At 40.6% G+C, this 9,137-nt stretch overlaps 1 non-coding gene across 1 annotated transcript; it reads right to left on the bottom strand.

Annotated features, from left to right (window-relative positions):
• Positions 1-3,447: 3,447 nt before the first annotated feature.
• Positions 3,448-3,566, bottom strand: LOC111763293 (5S ribosomal RNA). The gene has a single exon (XR_002796181.2). It is a non-coding gene; the product is annotated as a 5S ribosomal RNA (ribosomal RNA).
• Between the last annotated feature and the right edge of the window lie 5,571 nt (positions 3,567-9,137).

Genomic DNA, 9,137 nt, shown 5'->3' with positions numbered 1-9,137 from the left:
AGTATATGAACCAATACACTTCTTTCCATACTTGGTGGTTACCCAAAATTCCCATTATACAGATTTTTTTTATACATTCATCCAAACCATTTCCTTCTCTAGACATAATCACAGGGAAAATAGAGTAAATTTTTCTCAATTGCCCAATGAGTAGCTGATATTGCATCACACAGCAATAGATAGAAAAATGAGCCAAAGAACTTACAGAGACCTACAGATAACCAAGTATACAGTTATACATTAAAAAAAAAATTGGCAGTGTACATAGATGAGAAGAGTAATAAAATTTATGGAATGGATGGCCCAGGAGCAACTCAATTCATGCATGTTAACCAACAACATTCATAAACAAAATGTCTTGCCTGAGTCAAGGAAAGTTCCCTGAATAAATCATGAGCAGTACCAATGTACAGATGGTTATTCTGTGTCCTCCTAGCTCCCCCAGGAGACCTGTGGGAGGAGATTCCTAATGACAAGGCAGATAAGGAGAATGTATCTAATGGCAAGTTAGGTTGTCTTTCTTTGTTTGAAATAAATATATTGCTTTCTTGGTTTCTTTCTTTTTCAGTCAATTTCATATATGAAAATCTGATCATGTAAATTATAGAATTTAGATACAGTCTACTTGTGGGGGAGGGGTGGCACACTCTCTTGGCTCCAGAGGGCCATTCAAATTGGTACCTCAGAATGGAAAATGTGGGAAGCAGATATGGCTCAAGTGATCGAGCTCCCACCTATCACATGGGAGGTCCACGTTCAGTTCCCAGTGCTTCCTAGAGAAGATAAGCAAGAGGGTGAGCTGACACAGCTAGCTGATGCAACAAGATGACACAAGATGATGCAACAAGGGACAGACTGAGGAAAACATAATGAGAAACACAACAAAGCAGGAAGGGAAGGTGGCTCATGTGATTAAGTAGTTCCCTCCCACTTGGGAGGCCCCAGGTTTGGTTCCTAGAGCCTCCTAAAAACAAAAAACAAAAAAAGTCCAGCACACAACAAACAGCAAATGCAAGTACAATGAGTTGTTTGAGTGGGGAGAAATAAATAAATAAATCTCTTTAAAAAAAATAAAAAGTACAGTAGAAAGCCTTTTCCTCAGTGACTTTTTTCAAGTCTCTGGATTAAGAATTGTGTAGTTGCCCACCAAAATGGACTTGAGAAAAAAATCCTCTAGGAAATCCTATGCCTTTTCTACAAATATCTTCTACCCTTGTTTTTGTATTCTTTGACTTGAGCTCTATTTCCCATCTGGTTTTCTAGAACCAAGAGAACAAAAGACCTGTGCAAGTGTGCAGCTTGATCTGAATCTCATGGTGTCTTCTTTTCCTTCATTGTAGGAGTCCTCAAGAAAAAGATGAAATGGTGCATATTCCAGAATCACTCAAGGCTGAAGAAAAGAAATCTATAGACGTCTAATGGGGCTTCCTAGCTTGCTGGCTTTAGTGTGGAGAGCCATGATGATCCCCAATTCCATGTGAAAGTGAGGACTGGGGTGTAGTGAGAGAAACTGGTTTCCAGGTAAATAACTCCATGATGTTTCTTCCTTGGAGGGATCTGGGTTCTCTTTGGGTGGTGTGAATTAGCATAAAGTGGACTTGGAAGATATCAAATGGGTTAAGTCTCAGAAGCAGATGGGCTCAAGTGATTGGGCTCCCATCTACCATATGGGGGTTCCAGGATTCGGTTCCCAAGCTAGCCCATGTGGCAAAGCTGATCTGCGCAGTGAGCTGACCCATGCGACAGAGTTAGTCTGTGCAGTAAGCTGATGCAACCAAAAAAAAAGAGAGACACAGAGGAAAAAGTCAATGAGAGACACAACAAATCAGGGAGCTAAGGTGGCTCAAACAGTTGAGTGCCTCTCTCCCACGCTGAATGGTCCCAGAATCAGTTCCCAGTGCCTTCTAAAGAGAAGATGAGAAGACAAGCAGACACAGAATAATGTGCAGCAAATGGAAACAGAGAGCAGACAGTGAGCACAAGTGGCAAGGGGGGGGTAAAGAATACATAAATAAAATACATCTTTTTAAAAAATGGGTAAGTTTATGTAGCGTGATTGCAAATGAGTGTGTGTTTGTGTGTATTTATCTTAGCTGTAGATCATATTTACACAGGACAATTGTCAACAATGTCAAGAAAATAGTCCCATCTGACCATTGCACAGTTTATTTTATATCATAGCTCATTCAGCCATATGTGATGGGTTTGTTTACACAACTCAGATAGAGATATGGAGGCAGGCAGATAAATTCTGACACTCTCATGTGCCTCTATGTGGAAGTCTAAATATGTACCCAGTCCTGTTACCCCAATACTGACACTCCGAACTATTGACCTGCACTTAAAACTCAGCCGTGGAAATATCAAACATTGTACAATTAGAGGTCTTACCTCTGTGCATGTACCTGGAATTTCCCAAGACTACAGAATTTGCAAATACTGCCCATCACTATAAGGTAACATCATTAGTCACATTACCCAGGGCACCTAACAAACCATCTTACTGCAACTTTCACATGCTTGTGACATATTTTCAGTCAGGGAATGAACTTTTAGGGAGGAGACTTGTTGAGGATGTGGTCCTTCTCTTCCCTGCAATAAAGTAATTGACTTGGCTTTGTCTCCAGTTCCAAGTAACCTGGAAATCCCTGGAATTTCCTGAGTGATAGGAGTGTCTTTGTTATTAAAGATGGGCTCCTAAGTGGATATCTGGTAATATACACTAAGGAGGAGTCTCACATATCTGGGAGGCCCCTAGATAGTTTATGCTGAGGAGTTGACTCATGATGAGGGCTGGCCCTACAGGAAATACCAAACATGTGATTAGAGAGTTGGGTCTTTGAGCCTGTCTCTGTCCAAAGAAGAGGATTCGGAGATCTAACCACATGGCCAATGATTCAATCATGCCTAGGCAATGAACCATCAATAAAAACTCTGGATAGCAAAGCTGTGATTAGCTTACCCTGTTGGCAATAATCCCAGAAGATAGTCTTACTTCAATGCCCAGAAGCTAACACATCCCTGGGGATGATGGAAGTTTCATGTTTGGAAACCTTCCAGTCTTACTCTATGTGTACCTTGTAGCCAGATTTTCTCTAGGTTCTTAGCTAAGCTACAAGAAATTAATTTCAAGAGCAAGCCAGGTTCATTAGACCAGTAATTTATTAAGGAATTGTGGGAAGAGGAATGGGAGAAAATAACAGATCATGGGTCCCCAGTAGAAAGGGTCTGAAGTGATAAAGAGGGCTGATTTACAGACTACAATTCCCCATTACAGATTATAAATCCCCAGATCTACTTGCATGTTCATCATGGAAGGGGGTGAAGAAGGCCAGAACAAGGGGCAAAAGGGAAGAACAGGGGTCAAAAGGCAAGAGAGGGCTGGTTCAGCCTTTGTGCTTGCTTTTTTTTATTTTTCTATATTTATTTATTTATTTATTTATTTTAAGCCTACAGCACCCGGTATTCCCAGGCGGTCTCCCATCCAAGTACTAACCAGGCCCGACCCTGCTTAGCTTCCGAGATCAGACGAGATCGGGCGCATTCAGGGTGGTAAGGCCATAGACTGTGCTTGCTTTTTGAACTGTTAATTATTCTGCCACTTTGCTACACAGTCCCAGCTGTTTGCTGTTTTAATTGGTTACCCCACCCATCAATCCCCTGGAAGGGCCGAATAATAAGGCCCTTGGAGAATATCTGGGGTTTCTTCTGGCTTCCAGAGGAAATCTCTTTCCAAATGGGGGAATCTCACAGGGATCTTTCAGCAGCCATCTCAAGGGTACCAAAGTCCACATGGGCTTTCCTGCCAGGTTCCAAATTCATCTATTTATTCCCTAACTAGCCTTCTTCACCTTCATTGGCTCTAATATGTATACTTTTGCTATAATGAAGCTGTAATTATAAGTACAGCACTTTTCTAAGTTCTATGATGTCAGAATCATTGACCCGAAGGGTATCAGGAATGAAAGACAAAGAAAGATTGGGATCAGGGGATCTGAGAGCATTGAATCCTCAAGCTCATCAGACAAGTTTATCAATTTCAGGGGCTTCCTTTTATACCCATTCAGAGCATGAACGCAGGCAATTATTCCTAATTAGTTATTACCATTACATCAACCCATTCCAGTAAAAGTAGATACACAGCTAATGTACAGAACCTACATGATTACACCTCTAGGTACAAAATCACCATGTCCTTTAACACTATTCTATAAACAAGCCTATAAATCTTGTTGCTCACTTTGCCTTGTTCCACCTGAACACACACATCTCCTTGCTGGCCTTGTAACCTGCATGTAAAGCCATGGTGACAGTATGTCACAGTGGTCAAGGAAGTAACTTGCTTAATGGAAACAATGTGCCTTTGTTTCCCACATTTCCTCCTTTTTGTTTTAGTCAGGGTGGCTGTGTCTGTCTTAGGTAAGACTCTCAGAGAGTCTTACCCGTCATTGACTACCAGCCAAGCTCACTGACCCTGGGGAGTTCCTTGTAGGGTTTTTGCAAGCACCAAATTATTAGCTCATCCCATAGCATCTGCGCCGTGCAGTCTTCACATGCACTAGGATAGCAGCAACAATGAGCAACAAGACCAATACACAGAGTCCTATTCCCAGAGCTGATAAAAAATGTTGGGACTTCCACCAGTTCCCCAGATTAAGCTTATTGAAATGTGAAATCAGATCATCAAAGATGTCCTTATCATCAGCTACATAAATCTAATTATGAGACATTTCCAGTATCTTTTTCTATAATTCTACTATCTCTAAAGATATATTACTCTTATGACCTATCAAGTGATTTTTAATTTTTTCCCATTTGAACATGGAAGCATTATAAGGAAGCAGAGTGATACAAAAGTTATTCTCATTCCAATCACATTTTAATCCTCTAAGTAAATTTAAGTTATATACTTGATCTCCAAGATGTAAAACTGCTGATTCTAGATCATTAACTCTATTGTTTAATTCTTTGCCCATATGTTCTTGACTTTGCCATAAGTCACTAGCATTCTTATGCCAATCATGCACATATTGTTGAGTCTGCACACTCTCGTGCAAGGCTGCAGCAGCAGTTGCAGCAGCTGTAATGATTCCAATCAATCCCAGGATGCTAACTATCAAGAGTCCAACAAATCTTTTTGTTCTTTTAAGAATCTCTTGGGCCACATGAAGCAATAGTTGACTTTCAGGTGACGACTGCCATATATGGTTCATTCGGACAGGAATCCATATCCCTTGTCTCCTTTGGGCCATTGTGATGGTGTCTCCATCCTGTAACACATTTTCTGACAGGCAGGTATACAAAGCACCATTTTTATAAAACAAGGCATTATCTGTGATTGTCACTTTTCCAGTAATAAAAACATAAGGATCTCTTATGCAAGCTTTCAGTTGATAAGTCTGGTTCGAAGTAAGATATTCTCCTGTTGGCTATGATTGCCAATCCATTCATATGTGGGGCCATTGCCATAAACACTTTCCATATATTTCTCTGTATATTAATATTACCTGAATCATTTACCCAAGGAATAGGAATCCATTTACCCTTGTACTGTCAGACAATGTTCTTCTCAATATATATAATTCGTTCGTCCATAGACATAGGCTTTGAAAAGGGATATTGCATACTGCTTACTATTTGACCTTTATTGTTAATTCCATACCAAACAAATTTGCCACTATATTCATCTAATGTCCCCATAGCGGCACTTTCCCAAACTGTTCCACAGGAATCATTAAAAACGGCAAATCCTCTTCCAATATGGCATTCCTGCCATCCTTCTTTCATATCATAATCTCGGGGGGGACAATTGTAAGTTTGCCTTTTAGTCACAACCGAATTATATGAAGGGAACAAAGTTACTAATAATTTGATACCATTAGTTTTCATAATTACCATAGTTCGATTTTTTATCTGCATACAAAGGGGACTTTTTCCAATACATAATGGTCTATAACCAAAAGGGAGCATTAAATTATACACTTTCCATGGGAAGTGGACTTGGCGCAGTGGTTAGGGTGTCCGTCTACCACATGGGAGGTCCACAGTTCAAAACCCGGGCCTCCTTGACCCATGTGGAGCTGGCCTATATGCAATGCTGATGTGTGCAAGGAGTGCCCTGCCATGCAGGGGTATCTCCCGCGTAGGGGAGCCCCCTGTGCAAGGAGTGCACCCCATAAGGAGAGCCGCCCAGCCCAAAAGAAACTTCAGCCTGCCCAGGAATGGTGCTGCACACACACATGGAGAGCTGACACACAAGATGACACAACAAAAAGAAACACAGATTCCCGTGCCACTGACAACAACAGAAGTGGACAAAGAACACGCAACAAATAGACACAGAGAACAGACAAATGGGGCGGGGCGGGGTGGGGTGGGGTGGGGAAGGGGAGAGAAATAAATAAATAAATCTTAAAAAAAAAATTATACACTTCCCGTCCTTCTTCCTGCAGTGTGGATGGTAATCTATTATCAGTAGGCCCAGGAAATGTGTAAATTTTATTCAGGAAGATTGGGAAGGTGGATCCTTCCATGTTAAAGCCCATATCAAGGGAGGGTTAGGTATACAAACCCAATATGTATGATTTTCATATTCTTTCCCCTTACTCATGATTACCATCAACATGATCAGCAGAAGGCGTTCTACTTCTCTGTTCTTTCTCTTCAGTTCTCTGTTTAATCCTCTTCGCAGGCAGCCAAATCTGTTCCCCATTTTCTGAAATGACAAGAGCATAACCTCACCCCCATATTTTGATCCTGCCTTTTTTCCATTCATTACTTAAGATATCTTTCCAGAATATTGGTTGATGTTCATCTCTAGTGTCCACTGTAGATGTTAGACACTTTCCAAAGTAACGTTCTGCAGGTGTCATTGAGTCACATACAGTAAGAAAATTTAAAGTAAATAATGCTTTTGCCAATTGACCTTTTGGTGTTAGAATGCCATCACTATGAGTTCTTCTAGCAAATTATCAAGACTGAGATGGTTGTAGGAACCCCTGATCTTACAACTGGTGCCTGAATTGAAGAAAGTCTTGTGGTGACTGTTCCCTATTGATACTGAGAAAAAGTGGGTTCTTTTCTTCCTGATGCACTTCAAAGACCAATTCCTGAGATACCAGGGTTTCAAAGAGAGAAAGAGTTTTTATTGCCAGTCCATAGCAAGGAGGTCAGAAGCCTAATGGTCTAAAATCTGCCTCCCGAACTGCAGTAATTCTGATAGTTTTATTGTACCCAGGTTTAGCAAGTTTATGCTAATGAGTAATTGAAGTGGGGCTGACTCAGATTCCGACATTAATAAATAAACATTAAGCAGCTGTCTAGTGATCATAAGACTTTAAAGTTATAAAACAGGATGGGGGTGGGTACAAGTTGGGGGTCAGTCACATGGTCTTTATAGTCACAAGATAAAGGTTATACAGTTTTGCAATCATTGTCAGAGATCAAGGAATCTGGATTCTGGTTCACCAGTTTTCAGTAATTTCAGGCTTACTGAAAAGTATAATTACTTTTATAATATACTAGAAAGTAAAAAGGCAAATATAATGATTCTGTAATCATAATTATTTGTTAATTGTTAACTCTCATTTACACTCTGACTTTGTAGTTGTACCCTAATTTTTTGCATCTTAGCTCAGCCACCTCCTCCAGGACATCAACTCTCTCCCCTCAGTAACCTTGAGGTAGGAGAGCTTTGGAAAGTTTCAGGGGTCCAGGGCATGCTCAGGGATCAGTCCCCAGGGATATAAATACATTTCCTGCCCCAGATCCCTCCCTCATCAGTGTTGTGACCATATAGGATTGAAGTGGGGATCACAAAATGCAACACATATTCTCCATGAGTTGTAAAGTGTCACGCCCATAAAGGCTGAAAGTCAGTATAGATGCCCCGTGTCCTGGAGACATACAAGTACCCTCTCTGGAGGTAACCACTACAGAGTTTCTTGCTCATTCTTCCAGACCTTTAATAATTTAACTCTCACTGGGTGCTTATAACAAACAGGGCTTATTAACATTTTAAGAGGACAGTGCAGAAAACTGAGCACAGAGGAGTTACATAACTTTCCTGTGCCTCTAGATGGGATTGGAAGCCAGTCTAGCAGGCACCAGCATCCATACTCTCTGACACTGTGCTGTGCTGCCTTCTTAGACTGTCTAATCTACATAACAGTATTTGTCCTCACATCTGTCTGCTGAGGGTTTTATGTGGACACAAACCTACAAGATCTTCTTGAAACCTGAGTTTGATTCAGGTGAACTCTGCAAGCAGCTGGTGAATAAGGGGATCAAAAGTTTGAACTGTGAATAAATTATTAATAATCTTCCTATGTTCATCTGTCAGTAAGATATCAACAGCTCTCTCTTATGAATGATTTCCCCAGGTTCTTGCCTCAAATATAAAAAAAAGAAAACGTCTTCATGTGTCAAAGAAATCTACCCACCACTCCCAGTCAGTGAGCAGCATTAAACTCACCATCTGGCCAAAGAAGAGGGGGTGCCATCAGATATCCCTGAGCAACTGCCCCCAGAAGTTACCAAGGAAATGCAATCATTATGTTGATTCAAGGATAACAATTGTAGTTTATTCAGTATCCCATATTTAGAAAAAAGCTACAAAAAGGCTCAGCCACGTTCTTTTTTAATTCCTGTATGAAAATTTTAGTTTACTAAGGCAATCAGAAGTGTCACAAGCACAGAATTAAAGCTGCACTCAGGTTTGGTTCACATTTAATGACAGACACATTTCAACCTAATATTGGGATATTAGTCTATTGTTGAACATTATATGAAATAGATCTCTCTGAAACAGTGCTGCCAGATTTTGGGGGAAAAAATTAATAGACTTCATTTTTTAGGGCAGTTTTAGATTCAAATAAAAATTGAGCAAATAACACAAAAAGTATATATTCTTCCCCTACCAGCCTCCCCCTCCTTCCCCAGCACAGTTTCCTCTGTTAGTAACATCTGGCATTAGTGTGCTATGTGTGTACAATTAAAGGGCCTCGGTTGATGCATTCTTATGAGGGCTAATGCCTTGTGATATACAGCTCTGTGGTTTTTTTGGTTATTTTTTTCTAAGGAGATACTGGGGCTCGTACCCAGGATCTTGTACATGCTAAGCAGGTACCCAACCACTG

Source organism: Dasypus novemcinctus, chromosome 19, assembly GCF_030445035.2.
Source record: "Dasypus novemcinctus isolate mDasNov1 chromosome 19, mDasNov1.1.hap2, whole genome shotgun sequence".
NCBI lineage: Eukaryota > Metazoa > Chordata > Mammalia > Cingulata > Dasypodidae > Dasypus > Dasypus novemcinctus.
The sequence above is the reverse complement of the archived record's forward strand: the minus strand, read 5'-3'. Positions and strand labels throughout refer to the sequence as shown.